This window comes from Anabrus simplex, chromosome 6 (assembly GCF_040414725.1).
Source record: "Anabrus simplex isolate iqAnaSimp1 chromosome 6, ASM4041472v1, whole genome shotgun sequence".
NCBI lineage: Eukaryota > Metazoa > Arthropoda > Insecta > Orthoptera > Tettigoniidae > Anabrus > Anabrus simplex.
In genome coordinates, this window is record NC_090270.1 from 61,479,977 (window position 1) to 61,500,787 (window position 20,811).

The window sequence follows — 20,811 nt, forward strand, 5'->3', positions numbered from 1 at the left end:
CATAAATTTTTGCTATTTTAGCCTGTATAAATATGTATATTATGCTAATTAGGTCACGATTTGTCTTAGTTTACACTAAGAAGTGGACAAATATACTTCACTTTATGCATACTACGAAAAGTAGCATACACTAAGCACGGCTTTCTAGATCAACATTTCACTACAGGTTTTGTATACAAAAAATTATCTTAGACAAAAGAATATACTGCAGCTTTACGTATATAGTCCATTGAGTCTTAAAACGTTATGGATGGAAAGCAGTAATATGACCCTTATAAAGTGATAAAAATTTCCATTATTGCGTTTCTGACGCATACGTAGTGTCGAAACGTGCGTTAGCCTACATGATTCATACCTACCACAAAGTAGAATATTACCGCGCAGGCGTTTTGTTCCAGAACTTCTTTTACACGGTTATAATTCATAAAATAGGTAAATATTCTTCCCTTGCAGGGATGAAATTCTTCTATAACGAGAGGGGGCTAAATCCTCTCCATTTCCCCGTTTTTCGAACCCTGAAAGAGTGTTACCGTTTATATATTAAATTCTAAGTGATCTCATCATTGTACCAATGGAAATTGAGTAACTGTTGGTTTCATCATTGAATTAAATCTTTGCTTGTGAACTGTAATGAAGAGTCTATTTTGTACGTTGTATTTTTAATAGTATTCGAGGTAATTGTTTCGTTCTTTTTTTACAGGTGAGTTTAGCAGATTTGCTGTGAGTTCGTTTGAGTGGTGCTGTGAGTATATCTTTCCGGATAGTGATATATGACTAATAACGTTACCCTGTCGTGTGGCGGTGGTGGTTGATTACAGTTCTTCTTCTTCTTCTTCTTCTTCTTATTATTATTATTATTATCATCACCATACCCTGTGATTGGTGGTGTCGAAATACATCCACGGTATTCCTCTGCCTGTCGTCTAGGTGACTGGAAGGGGAACCCCTAGGAACTCTCGACTTTAAAGTGTGTGCGACCATGGGGTCTTTAGCTGAGCCTGGCATTGTTCCACTTATGCCCGTCTCCTCACCGTCGTATCTCCTGTCTGATGTCCCTTGGTCCATTCTTGTTCTCATTGAACCCCGACAGTGTTAGGTTTGCGAGGCCTAGGGTGTGTTTCATTTTCATGCCCTCCGTGGCTATTCCCTTCCCTTTTCTGACACCGTCATGCTTCGAAGGTTTAGACCATGTCGTTTGTGCTTCTGATTAGTGTTAAGAGAGGATTGTTGTCCAATTGTACTTCCTCTTAAAACAATAATCACCACCACATTATTATTATTATTATTATTATTATTATTATTATTATTATTATTATTATTATTATTATTATTATTGTTACCATGTTTTAGCGGTAGGTAGAGGTGAAAGAAGGTGCGGGTGTGAATGGATCTCAAGCTACGAAATTATAGTGCCAGTAAAGTAAATTTAAAATTTAATACGGTTATATTTTCTTTTCAAAATAAATAAGTAACAAGCATGGCAGGTACAGAATAGCAATTCAAAATAAGGTAGTTACAATATCTACAGAATTTGGGCTTCGCGCCCCGAGTTCACAATGCTTGGGCAATCAGCTCAGTTTTACCCCAAACACAAGTTTTAACAGAGGGGCAGAAAACCCCATTCATACCTAGGAGCCCTTGCTCCAAATTACACTGAAAAGCCTCGTCGAGGCATACAACATACAATTTTCAAAAGAGCCACTCGCTCTCAAATTTAAGCCTCTCCCAGGCCACACCAAACTCCACCTTCAAGCTGTCCTCAACGGACATAAACACAGGGGTAAAATACCCAATCTACTGAGGTCTATTAAACGAAAAGAATGTTAATTAAATGACCTCTAAAATAACAATTTGAGAGGAGGCGAACTTGCACTCCTAATACACTAGATTAAGACCTACTTGGCGCTAGGCCGTTAATACAAGGGCTAATCCCATACCAAAGAGGTGACTTAAGAAGAGAACGATTTGTTTTACATTAACGAAGAATAGGTTGAGAAAAGTAAGTTCACCTCAAAACAATATGAATGGGAGCTCGAGAGGGTTAGCACTCTCTATCCCAGAATGTAGCTTTCCAAGAGAATAGATGAAAAGAGTAGTTACATTTACATTTTTAGGAAAAGGTTACATGGTGGAACGCTTCGCACCCGCCCCGAGAGTTAAACTGCTGAGCTAGCAAAGAAAGAATATATTAATCGGCCATTACCTTATAGTTGACCGCTGCCGGAGAAAGAGGCGCTTCCCGCCTCCTGCTATGTACTTAATACACTGAAAGATGGAACAGAAGTGGCCCGGAGACCCAAAAATCAGCAGTTTATATCCTCTCGCGGAAGGTTCTAGGTGTTAGGGGAAAGAAAACACCCTCCCACAAACTTTTTATTGGCTAGGGTATAGAAACATATTCAAGTTGGGGGAAGATACCAATGATTGGTCAGAAATTAATAACAGAAATTCGGGACTGGTCAAATGCAAAACAAGGGGAAAGAGAGGGGTATACAGCCAACTTAAACAATAACAGAAAGAAATTTAACAAAGAACAAACTTTTGAAATAAAATTTTCTCCAAAGAACAGTTATTTTTCTTCCCACTAGGGTGCACTATTGTAGTTTTTCAGTGGTGTCCTCTAGAAGAGAAGGTTCACACTTCTTACTTCAAGCAAAACAAAAGTACGTCGAAAATGACACAGTTCACAAACTCAAAAATTTCCAGGTGGTGACATCTTCTGAGAAACTAGAAAATTAATAGGGTAAATAAGGTTCAGACTTCCTCCAGCAGAGGAGTTTCCACAGGCGCACATTTTAAATTAGCGGAGTGGAGGTGTACCGCCCGGTACAGACCTCCCCCCCCAAAAGTTCCTCGAGGGATGACACATGAAGTCAGTTTGAAACAAGTTCCAAGTTATGATGTGAATACGAAGATAGATTGCCGAAGCATTTATGAGATTTTCTTAATTTGGTTTGTTTCAGTTTCAAAATTTTGTTGTTGCAGGTGAAGTAAAGTCTTTCTGTTTGTAGTAGTTGAATTCTGAGGATAAACTTTTAATACTTAAAAGTGAAGAAAAATTTTGCAATGTCCACCAAATATTGCTGTTGAATTCCCATGAAACGGTATTAAGGTTGAACAGGAATATCTATGTAGTTGATGTAGGCTAAGTTGGATGGCCAGACCGGCCGTTACAGCTTGCGTCCAAAGGAAGCCGCTCGGACCCCTCAAGTACCCTGAGATACCGCTCGCCCGCACTATGAGGGGAGCAGAGGTGTTGAAGCACGCCGCACCCGCGGTGCACATATACAGGCTGCGGGCAAGTAGCAGGTCGTGCGCCGCACATCAGCCTTGGCCGGGAGGAGAGCTCCGGCTCGCCGTGCACATGTCGTCCTCGCTGGGGCCGAGGGGGCCCGTCCTCGAACCCAGCCGCGGGACAGCGCCGCGCGGCTGCGGGGGCACTGAAACATTAAAACTAGGCGGCAGAATTGTGTTGGACCATCATGTTTCTTTGAGGACACAGGCTTGTAGAGAGATTGAGGGGCCAGCGGCGTGCAGATATCCATGGCATTTCATCAAAACCAGCCACTGTGTGTAGTGGAGCAGGAGACGGGAGCGTGGTAATGGCCGTGGCAAGGACAGGATGGCAGTTTAACAAATCGGGGGAGGTTTACAAGAAATGCTTAAATATAGAGAAATATAATAGAAGGAGCAGAAAGCCTTAAGAGTGGAACTCACAAAAAAAAAAATATAACCTTCATATTCTTATCAAATTATATGAAGCAAGTTGACACAAAATTTACACCGGTTTCACCTGGGACAGGTGAACCCTAAATATCCTCTCGGTGGCTGGATTGCTTACTAACAATGTAACCGGCGTAAGAAAATCGAGAATGATGCATGGCCCATGGAATCTGGGGGCAAGCTTGCCCGCGGGAACAAAATTCTTGACCATAACCTGGTCACCTACCTTCAAAGGGGTGGGTCTCCGTCCACGATCATACCTTTCCCTAACCTTTTCATGAGACACTTTAAGATTGGCTTTAGCCTTCTTCCAAAGATCTTTAATGTTGTCCGGATCTATTGTCTCGGGTAGAATGTCACTCAGAGACCAGAGGTTAGAGAGCGGCGTGTTGGGAACAAACTTGAACATCAAGGAAGCTGGAGTGAACTAATGAGATTCATGAACCGCCGAATTCAAGGCAAAAGCTAACCAATGCAGGGACGTGTCCCACCTGGAATGATCTTCATGATGATAGGCAATAAGTGCGGACCTGAGATTACGATTAACCCGTTCAGCCAGAGATGGTTGAGGGTAATAAGCCGAAGTAGTTACATGAGAGATGGACAAGTCAAAACAGAATTTACGAAATAAATTAGATGTAAAAGCCTTAGCATTATCAGATACCATATATTGGCACGGACCAAAAGAAGCAAAAATAGAATTTAAGCAAGTAATGGTGGACTGAGCGGTAGCCAGCTTAGTCGGAAATAACCAAGAAAATCTGGTAAAACCATCTACACACACAAAGATGAACTTGTTGGCATTACCCTTTGACTGGGGGAAGGGTCCTACATAATCAATATACAGGCGTTCCATGGGGCGCGACGCTTGCTGAGAAGACAAGAGGCCTACCTTGGTGGACATGGTCGGTTTACTAAGCAAACAGGATTTACAAGCCTTTACTAGTTCACGGATTTCACCGTCCATACCTTTCCAGATGAACATATCACGAATTTTTTCACGAGTTTTAAAGATACCAAGATGCCCTCCTAATGGGGTCTCATGATAATACTTGAAGATCATAGGTACAAGAACAGCTGGAACAACAACTTTCATCATCTTATCATGCCTCGAAGGGCAACATAGAACCCCATTCCTCAGAACATAAGGGACAACATGTTCCCCAGAAGAAAGGGTTTCCATTATCGAAGCCAGCGTCGGATCTTCACGTTGGTATTTCTCGATATCCCTAAAAAGCATGGGAGCATCTGTTAGGATGGCATTAACCTCAGATAGTATGGACTCGGAAGGTGATGAACTGTCGACCGGTTCGTGGGTCTCGACGTCGTTAGAAAACATACGGCTGAGTCCATCAGCAACAACATTTTCGATACCTCTGATATGTCTAACATCAAATTGGAAGGCAGAAATACGGATGGCCCAACGGGCTATACGACCAGTACGACGCGGTCTACCTAAGACCCAGCTTAAGGCTTGATTATCTGTCTCCAGGTCGAATTTGACGTGTTCCAGATAGAGACGGAACTTTTCTAAGGCGAATAAGACTGCCAAACCTTCAAGCTCATATATGGAGTACTTTGCTTCTTGAGCCGAGAGAGTCCTAGATGCATAGGCGATGGGGCGCCTCCCTAGTTCAGTCTCTTGGAGAAGGACTGCAGCTACCGCCGACGACGATGCGTCGGTTTGGACAATGAATTTCTTCGAGAAATCAGGCATAGCAAGTACAGGGGCATTACAAAGTGCTAATTTAAGGTCTTCAAAAGCGGCTTGTTGAGAAGGTCCCCATTCGAATTTGATGCCTTTCCTACGAAGAAGGTTTAAGGGCGCCGCTCTATTAGCGAAGTTAGGAATAAACTTCCTGAAGAAATTCACCATACCAATGAACCTGGCGATACCTTTAATGTCCTTGGGAGGTTTAAAATCACGGATGGCCTGTGTTCTAGAATGATCGACTGCTACACCATCGGGTGACACAATATGCCCTAGGAATGACATAGAGGGCTTAGCAAAGGCAACCTTGGACAACTTAACAGTTAACCCAGCCTTACGAAGGCGATCGAGAACTTCTCGCAGATGATCTAGATGTTCTTCAAAAGTCTCTGAAAATACGACGACATCATCTAAGTAGTGATATAAGTACTCGAATTTGATGTCGGAGAAGACCCTATCTAGTAGCCTAGTGAGCACAGCTGCCCCCGTGGGGAGCCCGAAAGGTACGCGGTATTCATATAAATTCCAGTCCGTGGCAAACGCTGTAAGGTGTTTAGACTCTTCGGCAAGGGGAATTTGATTATAGGCCTGATTCAAGTCCAAGATGGTGAAGAACTTGGCCTTACGAAACCATGAAAAACAAGAATGTAGGTCAGGAAGGGGCACAGATTGCAACACCACCTTCCGATTGAGAGCCCTGTAATCAATGACAGGCCTGAAGCCTCCTTGGGGTTTCGGGACTAGAAAAATAGGCGATGAATACGCCGACTTAGAGGGCCTAATAATACCATCCTTCAACATCTGATCGATAATTTCTTTCAGAGCCTTCATTTTAGGTGGAGATAGCCTATAAGGTGGAAAACGGACAGGAATCGAATCCGTGACCTCAATTTTGTATTCAATAAGGTCAGTAACACCAAGAGTATCAGAGAACACCTCGGGAAACGACAGACACAGTTTGCGAATACTATCAGCCTGCTCCTCAGGTAGATGTCTAAGGTCTAACAACATCTCATCCTGGGTAGGCGAAATAGAAGAACATGACACAGAATTACACTTTAATAGTGGGATTTTACAATTAGAAGCAAATTCGAATGTGCACGACCTAGACTGGAGATCGAGCACAAGACCAGTGTGAGAAATAAAGTCAGCTCCCAATATAATGGGGCAAGACAATTGCTTGGCCACAAACAATTTAACTTTCCATGTAAACTTAAAAATACGAATTTTGACCAGTAAGGAACCTAGAATTTCTAATGGAGATGAATTAGCCGATACGTATTGAACAGGAGAAGAGACATAGTCAGGAAGTTTACAAACCGTTTTCAATTTAGAATACCATTCAGCCGAAATAATCGAACAAACACTGCCTGAATCTAAGAGAGCTGTTATAGGCTCGTTATTTAACTCAATCTTAAGAAAAGGAACAGGTGCGGGGGTATCCGCCGCAATCCTAAGACATTCTTTAGGGCATTCAAAAGATGAATTTGAAGGCTGATCGTTCTCTGCATTTACAACCTGTTTACTAGGGGCTGAGTCTCGGGAAGATGGATTAGTCGACTCAGCCGAAGCCACTAGTCACTTTTTAGTATTGGCATAGGTGGAATTTGCACCAGAAGTTGAGCAGGAGGGGGTGCTATTTGAGTTTGGGCAATTCTTGGCGATATGTGAGAAGGCCCCACACTTAAAACAGCCTTGTGATGACCCGGCTCCATTCCTTGTCCCACTTGACTTGATCAGTGGACACTTGTTGCGCAGATGGTCAGGCGACCCGCAAGCATAACATTTACGGGGGTTGACTGGTCGGCGAGGTGGAGGCCGAGTATTACTAAAGGAAGGCGGGGGTTCTTTCGCGACACGCAAAGAATCGGCGTATCTAACTCCTTCCGCTGAGACGGCCAACGCTTCAAGTTCAGAGAAAGTTTGCGGGCACGCCGCGAAACACAAATATGACCTGTAGGGTGGTGAAATCCCTTCCACAATAGCTTGTACAATCTGATCCTCAGGGAAATGAAGAGCAAACACCCTAGTATAAAACTTAATGTCCTGTATGAAATCAGCCAAGTTTTCATCCAAGCGTTGTACACGGTAATAGTACTTCTGAATAAGGGAGGACCTGGCCCTAGCCGGGATGAAGTTAGCTAGCAAATGGGCATGGAAATCCTCAATAGATGATTGCTCGGCAATGGCTCTTACGATTTTATCTGAGAGAATACCAATAGCATACGGATAGATAATTTGCAAAATTTGACATGGAGAAAGAGAAAACACAAGGGCATGATCCTGAAATTCAACTAGAAATCTTAAAAAAGAAATTACATCACTGGTGGTATTAACGGAAAACTTAGAGATACCTCTGAGCAACATTGCCAATGGATGAGGCAAGCTGCTAAACCCGGGTGACATAGTAGGTAAAGGTTTCAATGGCAAGGAAGTTAATTCAGAACGGATGTTACTCAATGATGCACGACGTTCAGATTCGTTGTCCAATGGGGCAGGGATAGTTTGAGCAGCAACGGTTATCTTATTAACTTCTCCCTTGGGAGGCGCTTCCTCACTACCTGCATTCACTATGGTGGGTTGATCAGATTTGGGAGGAACTTCCCCAGTTAACAATTGAGTGACCTTACTAGATAATTCGGAAATATTTTCCAGGAGCGTACTAGCTTCCTTCCTCTGAACGTCATTCAGTTTTAGAGACAACAGATCGTTAACCCTATTCGAAAAATGATATAGCCTGCCTTGCACACGCTTAATTTGATTAGGAGACGGATCATTTTCATCAAAAAAACTAACTACAGAAGCTAGCCCAGTAATATTCTCGACGATCGTGGAAAGAGAGTCATCAATTTCTTTCTCTCCCAAATTGGGGATGGAAATGGGCAAATCAAGGGACTCTCTAAGCTTGTTAGTGTCTACTGCAACCGTGCCTCCAGATTGCACATTTCTGATAGTTAATTCATAGATCAACTCCTCCTTGCGCAAATAGTTAAGATGGAGAACATCGCGAGGGCCGGGCATGGTGACAGAACAATTTTGAAAAACTCAAAAAATTCCAGCAACTGGGAAAATAGTTAGAGTTCGGAACAAACAATGTTTAGCCGTCAAAAGGGGCTAAATTGAGACCCATTCAACCACGCTCTGCTACCACTTGTTACCGTGTTTCAGCGGTAGGTAGAGGTGAAAGAAGGTGCGGGTGTGAATGGATCTCAAGCTACGAAATTATAGTGCCAGTAAAGTAAATTTAAAATTTAATACGGTTATATTTTCTTTTCAAAAGAAATAAGTAACAAGCATGGCAGGTACAGAATAGCAAGTCAAAATAAGGTAGTTACAATATCTACAGAATTTGGGCTTCGCGCCCCGAGTTCACAATGCTTGGGCAATCAGCTCAGTTTTACCCCAAACACAAGTTTTAACAGAGGGGCAGAAAACCCCATTCATACCTAGGAGCCCTTGCTCCAAATTACACTGAAAAGCCTCGTCGAGGCATACAACATACAATTTTCAAAAGAGCCACTCGCTCTCAAATTTAAGCCTCTCCCAGGCCACACCAAACTCCACCTTCAAGCTGTCCTCAACGGACATAAACACAGGGGTAAAATACCCAATCTACTGAGGTCTATTAAACGAAAAGAATGTTAATTAAATGACCTCTAAAATAACAATTTGAGAGGAGGCGAACTTGCACTCCTAATACACTAGATTAAGACCTACTTGGCGCTAGGCCGTTAATACAAGGGCTAATCCCATACTAAGGAGGTGACTTAAGAAGAGAACGATTTGTTTTACATTAACGAAGAATAGGTTGAGAAAAGTAAGTTCACCTCAAAACAATATGAATGGGAGCTCGAGAGGGTTAGCACTCTCTATCCCAGAATGTAGCTTTCCAAGAGAATAGATGAAAAGAGTAGTTACATTTACATTTTTAGGAAAAGGTTACATGGTGGAACGCTTCGCACCCGCCCCGAGAGTTAAACTGCTGAGCTAGCAAAGAAAGAATATATTAATCGGCCATTACCTTATAGTTGACCGCTGCCGGAGAAAGAGGCGCTTCCCGCCTCCTGCTATGTACTTAATACACTGAAAGATGGAACAGAAGTGGCCCGGAGACCCAAAAATCAGCAGTTTATATCCTCTCGCGGAAGGTTCTAGGTGTTAGGGGAAAGAAAACACCCTCCCACAAACTTTTTATTGGCTAGGGTATAGAAACATATTCAAGTTGGGGGAAGATACCAATGATTGGTCAGAAATTAATAACAGAAATTCGGGACTGGTCAAATGCAAAACAAGGGGAAAGAGAGGGGTATACAGCCAACTTAAACAATAACAGAAAGAAATTTAACAAAGAACAAACTTTTGAAATAAAATTTTCTCCAAAGAACAGTTATTTTTCTTCCCACTAGGGTGCACTATTGTAGTTTTTCAGTGGTGTCCTCTAGAAGAGAAGGTTCACACTTCTTACTTCAAGCAAAACAAAAGTACGTCGAAAATGACACAGTTCACAAACTCAAAAATTTCCAGGTGGTGACATCTTCTGAGAAACTAGAAAATTAATAGGGTAAATAAGGTTCAGACTTCCTCCAGCAGAGGAGTTTCCACAGGCGCATATTTTAAATTAGCGGAGTGGAGGTGTACCGCCCGGTACAATTATTATTATTATTATTATTATTATTATTATTACATCGTTATGCCCATCTGAGGAGCATGTTTGAACTTATTTGGCTGAAGAGTTTGCTTTCTTCTCTTCCCAAAATCTCTTCATCCTATCACTGAATTAAATGGCGTATGGCTTTTAGTGCCGGGAGTGTCCGAGCTCCCGTAGGCGACCTGCGTGTCGTGATGAAGACACCACATACACCCAGTCCCCGTGCCAGGGAAATTAGCCAATGATGGTTAAAATTCACGACCTTGCCGGGAATCGAACCAGGGACCCCTGTGACCAAAGGCCAGCACGCTAACCATTTAGCCATGGAGCCGGGCATCCTCTCACTGAAATTCTTCTTACGTTCTTCTGTCCAGGAATTATTAGTTCTTGCTTTTGGCTTCGCGAAACAATAATTATTAATCAGTGTTTTGAACGCAGATCGCTTCTTCACAGATTCCTGGTTGATGTCGATTCCCTGAAGATCTGATTCTATTTCATTTAGCCAGTTGTCTTGACTTTCAGTGTGAGGGCAAGATGTAGAATTCTTTTGGTCAGTCTATCATTCTGAGAATGTGACCATAGAATTTCAACCTCCTTTTCCTGATAGTGTCTGAGATTTTTTCAGTATGGCAATAAGTTTCATGAGATTTCCTTCGCATCCATACTTCCTCTGTGCAGACTGGGCCGAAAATATTCCGTAAAATTTTTCTTTCTTGCTTTTCTACATCTTGTATGAGTGATCTACCGCCATTGATTAAAGTTTCCGATGCGTATAATGCTTCAGGTTTTATTACTGTATTATAATGTCTTAGTTTTGTTTTTCGAGAGAATGATTTTTTGTTACTGTGTTCCAAGTGATTCGGCATACTTTCTGTAATTTAGTAATTCTCTCCTTATTTGCTTCACGATTTAATCCAGAAGGTTGAATGATTTCTCCAAAGTATTTGAATTTATTTACTTGGGAAATTTGTATAAATTTAGTCATCATAGCTTGTCCATCTAGAAACCGAGAGGCTCCTTCCATGTACTGGGTTTTTTCATACGATATTTGAAGTCTTGTTTCGGCTGCAATTTCATGTTGGTTTTCGAGGGAGTGGATTGCTTATTGCCTATTATTAGAAAGAATTACCAGGTCGTCTTTAAAAGCTAGACACCGCAGGTGAATTCTGTTTTTCAGTTGTCTACCAAGAATTATTCCTTTAATTTCTTTATCCCAGGTTCTGATTACTTTATCTAGAACAAGATTGAACAAGAGAGGTGACAGTCGGTCTCCTTGTCGAACCCCTGTGTTGACATAAAAATGCTCAGATATTTCTCCTAAGAATTTAACTTTGGAAGTAGTGTCAGTTAATGTTTGCTGATCAATTCTCTTGTTTTTCTGTCTACTTTAAATTCTTCTAGTACTTTGAAAAGTGTCTATCGGTCTATGGAGTCATATGCTTTACTAAAGTCTATGAAGGTGATCATTGTTTGTCTAGTTCTGCGTATTTGTAAGATAGTTTTGAGGTTGTGAATTAGTTCTATGCATGGTCCGCCCTTTTTGAAACCTGCCTAGTATTCTCCAATGAGGTGATCTGTTTGGCTTTCAAGTCTTCAAACTTTTGTAGGTAACTGATACCAAGAAGATACCTCTATAGGTGTTGTCAGTTTTATCACCTTTTTTGTGCATTGGGAGAATTAGTGCAAATTTCCAGTCCTCAGGAATCTTTTCCGTGATCCAGATATCGCTGAGAATAACATGAAGTTTCGAGGCAAGACTTCCGCCACCAATTTTCCACATTTCGGCAATTATACCGTCTTCACCTGGAGCTGTGTTATTTTTCAGTTCACTGATAATTTGTTTGATTTCTTCTAGTGTAGGTAGTTCTGAATCTAGATTTGGTGTGGGTTTTTAAAAGGTGAGGTGTTCTCCAGGAGATTGACAGTTATTTCTTGAGTTCCATCCGGACGTTTGAAACAAAGGCTAGGTGTCTGGTAATTTGATATTTCTTCTCTGGAAGTTCTGTAAAAGTTTCCTGTGTTATTTATTGTGAATTCCAGTTCAGTTTCTGCCAATCTTCTCTCATCTGATGATTTTTGAGGTTTGTTTCTGGATCTTAAAGAATTCCTGCCTAGTTTTTCCAGTTTTATGGGAATTCCAATCTCTCCAGGCGCTCGTTCTAAGTTATATGGCCTCGTCTCAGGTTTCATTCCACCATCTGTGTTTGCGTATCCTGGGAGGGATGCCTATACTTTTGGAAACTTCTGCAAATGCTTCTTTGAATTCTAACCAGTTGGATGGATTCCGGTAGGAGATATTTGCAATAAAGGAGTCCGAGTTTTCTTTAGGATGTTACGGGTCGATTCGCAGTTTCCTGTTTGTTCTCATTTTGGGTCTGTTAGGTTGAAATGTGGCTATACCTATCTGAGTCGTGATCAGAGTCAATAACTGCTTTCTTGACTTTAACATTCATAATTTCACTTTGATTTTTCTTAGAAATCGCTACATGATCTAACTGGAATTCCCCTAAATGAAAGTTAGGGGATCTCCAAGTCGTTCTTTTCGTGGTATCGCCAGGAAATGAGTTGACATTGATTTTAAATCAAAACTCTCGCAGAAGCCAATTAATTTTTCTCCCTTTCTCTGAGCTGGATAGAGTCTTACGATGGTTCTGAACTTCTTTTCTTGCCAATTTGGGCATTAAAATCTCCCAAAATGATGTTGACATGATGCTTCGGAATTTTGGCTGTAGCTTCCTGTAGTTGTTCCCAGAAGTCGTCTACTTTCTGTGGATCTCTTTCATTTTTTTTTTTTTTGTAGGTGCATGTGCATTGATTAGTGTATAGGCTTTGTTTCCTGACTTAATTGAGAATAATTAAATTCTTTCAGAATGAGACATGAAGTTCAGTACTGCGTTTTGTAAGATTTCTCCTCACTGCAAACGCAGTACCAAACTGATCTGGCTTGTAAGGGAGGGAGATTACTGGTTTACCTTTGTAAATTTTGTAACTGTCTGAATCGTAACGATTTTCGTCAGCATATCTGGTTTCTTGGAGTACTAAAATTTGGACGTCGAATTTATCTAGTATGTTTGTTAGTTGTTTTAGATTTCCAGTCTTAAGAAGTGCTTTAAGCTGCCAATGAAATGTTTGCGCTTTGGGCGAAGAGATTTGGGAAGCTCCGATCCATCCCCGTATACCTGTAAAATCCTTTGACACATTGTAAATCAGCGCCCAAAACCTTATACGAATATCCAATGAATAAGCCGGCTTTGTCGCGGGCAAAAGAACGCGTTGGCAGATTCTCAACACGAGACTTCATTAGTAAGTTAACTCAGTGGTTCTCAACCTTTTATTGTTCACGAGCACTATCTTTTGTAGTGAGTTCTCGCGGTACACCAGTATACGAGTTGGCAACAATGGGCTTGCAGTCGTAATGCCATTTTGTCCGTGTTCTGAATGTGTGGTTGTTTTCAGTTCAACCGCAAATTGAGCTAATGTGTAAGAAGCAACAAAATCAAGTTGCTCATTAACCCAGATTTTCCTTAAACAATTTCAAATTACTGTTAAACATTTTTTAGTGTCATTTTATGGTTAAAAACTAATTTTCAAATGTTAACAAACACAAATATTAGAAATTTTGCGTGTCTATTGTTTACATCATGAGAGAATTCTATTCTTAACACATATGTACACGCTTATTTGACTATTGTTATTGCTGTTATAGTAATTGTTGTGACCAAATGATTCGAATAGGTATCTACAACCACACACTCATTTCCTGTTCAACGAACATAGGTTTCTCACGTTTCTTGTCGCTTTTGTTTCCCTCCACACTGCTTTCACAATAATTACACTTGGAACGGGTTCGTCCTAACTTTTGTTAGATTATTTCATTGACTCATCCTAACTAGAAAGTTACTCGTAATCATACTCCTCCAAAGAGAGATTATGCAGTGTGATTGTTATTTATTGTTAATCCTATGATATTGTTAGAGGTACTTAAGATGGTATGCTAATAATTTACGCGCTTTCGAATAATATAGGCTCCGATTATTCCAGTGTAGGTATAAAATAACAATCGAGACAACAATGAATTTAAATCAAATGCCGACATACAAGACGTAGGTATGAGCCTGTGTAAAGTGGTCCGATGTACTAGAAGACATACATCAATTCTCCTTCATATTGGACGTCAGGAAAATCTGGGTTAATGACCTAAAATCTTCTATTGTAGGGCATAACCCAACAATCCTCTGTCGTGCTCGTATATCGAAACTTTTCGACATCATCTTCAACCTCAAGATAAAACGGATTGACGGCAGCATGTAAACTTTTGACAGCTCATAGGCAAGAACACGTTTATGACGTTTATAAAGTAGCAGTTCATGGTCTTTGGAACATATTTTCCTGACAAGACGAAGAGCTACCTAGTGGAAAGCTACACGACGAACTGTGTTGAATATAGTGACAAACAGAATAAAGAAAGACGAAGAGAAAACTACATTTTGACTGAAACTAAACCTTCATCGATGTTTGAGACATGCTACACAGAGCGTGAAAGATTACGAGTAGCATACCTACGAGGTCTGCATTTTCAGCATTTATGTTAGCATGTGTAGTATTGTATTTCAATTTGAGGTTAGTATAAATTTTCTTATCGATACACCCATGCTTTTCCTTAAAAAATAAATGCAAGCAGGGTCGTAATCAGTCAGTGAAAAACGAATATATATATATTACTAATGCCCGTTCTACACCATCACATGCTGCTTTGGCCAAATCTTGTCAAAGATTGTTCAAATTTGCTGATGTTTGACAAGATTTGACAAGGCTTGATAGTATTTTGTTTTAACATAGAGGAAAGGCAAACAGCAGTTGTGGTTTTTGAACTAGAGTAGTATAATAGGACAGTTCTGCGGCCGCCACCTCCTCCGGCTCTCGGGAGAGGCCTCCGCCACCCGCGGGAAATTTGAATTTTGGCGGGAAATTTGAATTTTGGCGCGAGATTTGAATTTGTAAACAAAGCCACGTGCTTTTTGACAGCTGTCATCGACAACAACGCATCGCTAACCTCACTGCTGACATCTTGACGGGCCTAAACCTCAGTGGTACCAATTTAACCTTACTAGCGCGAGATTTGAATTTGTAAACAAATCCACGTGCTTTTTGACAGACAACTACGCATCGCTAACCTCAGTACTGCCATCTTGACGGACCTAAACCTCAGTGGTACCAACTTAACCTAACTAGCGCGAGACTTGAATCGGTAAACAAATCCACGTGCTTTTTTGACAGCTGTCATCCGCCATCTTTAAACCACAGAGCACTGTGCTGCCCTCTTTATCGCAGTAGCTGCAAATTCGTCACCTGTCATCCGCAGTGCTGCCATCTCGGGCCTAAACCTTAGTGCTACCAACTTAACCTCACTAGCGCGAGATTTGAATCGGTAAACAAATCCACGTGCTTTTTTCACAGCTGTCATCCGCCATCTTTAATCCATAGAGCACAGTGCTGCCGTCTTTAGCTAGATACCTTTGAAATGTGGTGGCAGGCAATTCCACGTGACAGCAGCCATCTTTAATCAAGAGAGCACCGTGCTGCCCTCTTTATGACATGTAGTAGCGGGCAATTTTAAAAGTTCTGTTAGCTGTCATCCGCCATCTTTAATCAAGAGAGCACCGTGCTGCCATATTTAGCTAGATACCTTTGAAATGTGGTGGCGGCAAATTGAAAAATTCCACGTGCTCTTGTTTAGTAAACAAACTCACGCGCTCTTTGTCAGCTGTCATCCCCCATCTTACATCGCAAACCTCAGTGCTACATTATTTTGGTACATACCTTTGAAATATGGTGGCAGATAATTTAAAAAGAAAAATTTTACATCAGCCATCTCTCGACGCTAATTGCACAAGATGGTGGATATACATGACCCCTTAAAGGTGCTTATGCAAGATGGATTCTACGCATAGGTTCTTATGAGACTCCCTTGGGATCCTTGCACAAGATGGCTAGAGATGCCCAAAGGATGCTTGCGCAAGATGGTGGACGCAAGATGGCGGCTATACACGACTCCTTATGAGACGTCTTAAGGGTGCTTGCGCAAGATGGCTGCTGCTCTTATGAAGAAAGCTAGCTTAGAGGCTAACGTGTCATGCTAGTTCGATTCATTAAACTTGGGGCTTAAATGCAAAATGTTAAATATCTCGAAAACGGTGCATCGTAGAGCAAAACGGACAACATTTTTCTACCTAATACCTAGGTTTGCAGTATCAGGAACATGATAACATAAGAAAAACATAGTCTAATGATGAGGTCGACGGTTCGATTCCTACTTAGGCCCTTTGGCATTGGCAGCTATCTATTTGTATAAGATGGCGGCTATACATAGCTTCTTATGATTCAGCTTAAGACCGCTTGCACAAGATGGCTGCTGCTCTTATGAGACGCCCTAGGGGTGCGTGCGCGTGGTAGCAGTGACAAGACGATGACTATACACAGCTCCTTATGATACGGCCTAGAGGTGCTCCTACAAGATGGTGGGTGCTCTGATGAAGAAAGCTAGCTTTGCATCGTGCAGGTATTTTTACAGCACTAAACCTCATACCTTTGAAATGTGGTGGCGGGCAATTTGAAAAATTCGACGTGCTTTTTCTTCACAGCAGCTATCTTTAGACAATAGCGGCTATACATAAGCTGTTAAGGCCTCCTCTTATGTCAAGGCATAGTTCTATCGAACAAGTTTAAACCTGCATCGGAATAGCTAGAGTAAGCACGTGCTGCAGTGATGACGTCATTAAGCATGTTTAGACTTGCAAATCACAAAAGAAACGTAACAAGACTAGAATCGAACACTGCACTCTATGCCGTGAACTTTGTCATGTGATCGGAACATTGATTGAAGTGTTTAGAACACTAAATAAGTGATCAAGACTAAAATAGAACACTGTACTCGATACAACATGTGTTTAGAACATGTCAGGGATACCTTTGTTTTAAGAAGATTAGTTTTCCGCACATTCCTTGTAGGGCTAATAGGCTAAAGGGCTAATGGGCAAAAGGGCTAATGGGCAAAAGGACAAAAGGGCTAAAGTGCTAATGGGCAAAAGTGCTAGGGTGCCTCTCCTCTCTGTATCCGGGCTTGAGACCGGCTCTACAACTAGAGGCGGAGTTAACACCCTAAGGAAGGGAGAATGTTGGGAAATAATCTATACGAATATAGCTACTCGATCGGCTATATACTATAGATGGATGACTTAGGTGAGGGTAAGCGCTTACTTAATAATACCTACACGACGTAATTCATTGTCTATTTCAAAAATATCTTCTTTGTACTGTGTGTAACCAGCATCATGATAGGCTCTTAGCAGTTGTAAACGTTTTACGAGTACGTTGGGGTCTTTACAGTATCTTATATCTACATAGGGTAACAGAGGCTTGTTGTGAACTTTGAGTCTATATGCAGACAGTTGATGTGTAGGGACTTGTTTTGATGTAATACGTGCTTCAGCAGTAGCGTTTCTAGGTACAAACTTAACTTGTTTCGATAGCGATGAAGCGTTGAAATTTCCTTCTTCTTTACCTTGCATCTCTTCTTGAGATGTTCGCATTGCGACAGAACGTGTAGTAGGCTTAGGAAATGAAGTAAAATCATCAAGCTGTAATGGCAATGAAACATTAAGATTTTCTTCTTCTTCTACTTTCCCTTTACTACTGTTTTGATCAACATCATTATCCTTATCATAATCATGATATTGCCTCTCTTTATCTTGAAGTTTGTGCTTAGTAACAGAACTTGTAGCAGGCCTGGACAACAAGGGAGAATTAAAAATCTCTCGCAGAGGTGTACTTTTTAAACATAAATCAGTGTTCGCTTCAATATGGTTGAGCTCTTTGTAGTTTGTTCCCGATGAAGCTACATTACACGCGGCTTCATGACGTTGAGCGTTGTATGCGTTCTCGAACTCTCTTCTACAATGTTTGCTTTGAAAAATTGTCCTACATGATATCTCATGACGTCTCTTGTGATAGCTTCGGGAAAATGCTTTTCCATACTCTTCATAAATATACCTAGAAATAGGTTTTTCCATGGTGGACTTTTATCTTCTGCTAACAGATTCTTCTTTAAATCTACTTGACATTTGTTACTCTCTACTTCGATGATGCGAACAGCTTAGCGATTAACAGTAAACTAACACAAAAGCGTATAACCAAGGTAGCAACAGGCAAGAGAAAGGTTAGCAATGTTCTGTAGTTGGATTTTAAATTCCGCACTATAACCTGCATAAGGTGGCAGCCTTGAGGTTTACCGCCGTGAAGATGGCAGCAGTGAGGTATAATAATTTCGTGTGGCTATTGCTAGCCGAGTGCAGCCCTTGTAAGGCAGACCCTCCGATGAGGGTGGGCGGCACCGGCCATGTGTAGGTAACTGCGTGTTATTGTGGTGGAGGATAGTGTTATGTGTGGTGTGTGAGTTGCAGGGATGTTGGGGACAGCACAGACACCCAGCCCCCGGGACAATGGAATTAACCAATGAAGGTTAAAATCCCCACCCGGCCGAGAATCGAACCCGGGACGCTCTGAACCGAAGGCCAGTATGTTGACCATTCAGCCAACGAGTCGGACAGCAGTGAGGTTAGCGACGCTCTATTGTCCTTCAAAGTGAGGTTAGTGTCCGTCAAGACGACAGCTGTCAAAAAAGCACGTGGCTTTGTTTACTAAACAAGAGCACGTGGCTGTGACATCACGGTCACGAGGTATGCTGCGTCAGCGTGCAAAGTTCAATGTCTACACCTACGTAGTTAACATTCTGCTATGTTCACAAGATTTTTTTACACATAACTATTCTTTATGCTTTAAGTTCATGTACATAGGTTATGTTAAGATGGCAGCAGATACAAGCGATGGTCACATGCTCTAGTAGAAGATGCATGCATTATCAAAAGGTGGTGTGTACACGCTTTTAAACCTTGCTATTCTTACCGCTTCCATGTTCACAAGATTTTTAAACATCGCTATTCTTTGTACTTTAAGTTCATGCACATAGCCTATGCTAAGATAGCAGCACAAACACATGCGAACTTTGTACACTCTAGTGGAATAAGTTTAGTACTACGTGCATCATGGATACATGATGTGTACACGCATTTAAACATGGCTATACTTAATGCTGCTGCTTTGTTTACAAGATTTTTATACATTGGTATTCTTTATGCTTTAAGTTCGTGCTCACACAAGCGATAGTCGTACGCTCTGGCAGCAGAAGTTTACTACGATATTCGATACATACATTATCGATAGGTGATGTGTACACGCTTTGGAACATAGCTCTTCTTTGTGCTTTAAGTTCATGCACATGGGTTAGGGATACACAAAAGCGATTGCTATATGCTCTAGCGGAAGAAGCCTATTACGATAGTCGATGCATGTAAAATCGATAGGTTATGCTAAGATAGCAGCACACTTACACGATTTTAGCACAATCTAGTGGAAAGAGTTTAGTATAATAGTCGTTTCATGCAAAATCATTAGGTGATGTGTACACGCTTTAAAACATGGTTATTCTTCGTACTTTAAATTCATGCGTATAGGTTAGGCTAAGATAGCAGCACAGTCTAGCGTAAGAAGTTTAGTACGAGAGTCGATGAATGCAAAATCGGTAGGTGATGTGTACACGCTTTGAAACATAGCTATTCTTTGTACTTTAAGGTCATGCGTCTTAGTTATGCTAAGATAGCAGCACAATCTACCTGAAGAAGTTTAGTACGAGAGTCGATGCATGCATCATTGATAGTTGATGTGTACACGCCTTGAAACATGACTATTCTTTGTACTTTAAGTTCATGCGTACAGGTTAAGCTAAGATAGCAGCACAATCTAGCGCAAGAAGTTTAGTACGAGAGTCGATGCATGCAAAATCGGTAGGTAATGTGTACACGCTTTGAAACATGGCTATTCTTTGTACTTTAAGGTCATGCGTATAGGTTATGCTAAGATAGCAGCACAACCTAGCGGAAGAAGTTTAGTACGATATTTGTTGCATGCAAAGTCGATAGGTAATGTGTACACGCTTTGAAACATGACTATTCTTTGTACTTTAAGGTCATGCGTATAGGTTATGCTAAGATAGCAGCACAATCTAGCGGAAGAAGTTTAGTACGAGAGTCGATGCATGCAAAATAAGTAGGTAATGTTTACACGCTTTGAAACATGGCTATTCTTTCTACAGTAAGTTCATACGTATAGGGTATGCTAAGATAACAGCACCATCTAGCGAAAGAAGTTTAGTACGAGGGTCGATGCATGTAAAATAGATAGGTGATGTGTACACGCTTTGGAACATGGCTGTTCATATTGCTGCTCTATTCCCAAGACTTTTAAGCATAGCTAATCCTAATGCTGCTCTTAACGACGTCGAGCTAAGTGTTGATTACGTGACCGTGACGACACAGCCACGTGCTCTTGTTTAGTAAACCAGGCCACGTGATTTTGTGACAGCTGTCGTCTTGACGGACCCTAACCTCACTTTGTAGGACAATAGAGCGTCGCTAACCTCACTGCTGCCATCTTGACGGCGGTAAACCTCAAGGCTGCCACCTTATGCATGTTATAGTGCGGAATTTAAAATCCAACAACAGAACATTGCTAACCTTACTCTTGCCATCTTGATGAGCTTAAACCTTACTGTTGCTACCTTGGTTATACGCTTTTGTGTTAGTTTACTGTTAATCGCTAAGCTGTTCACATCATC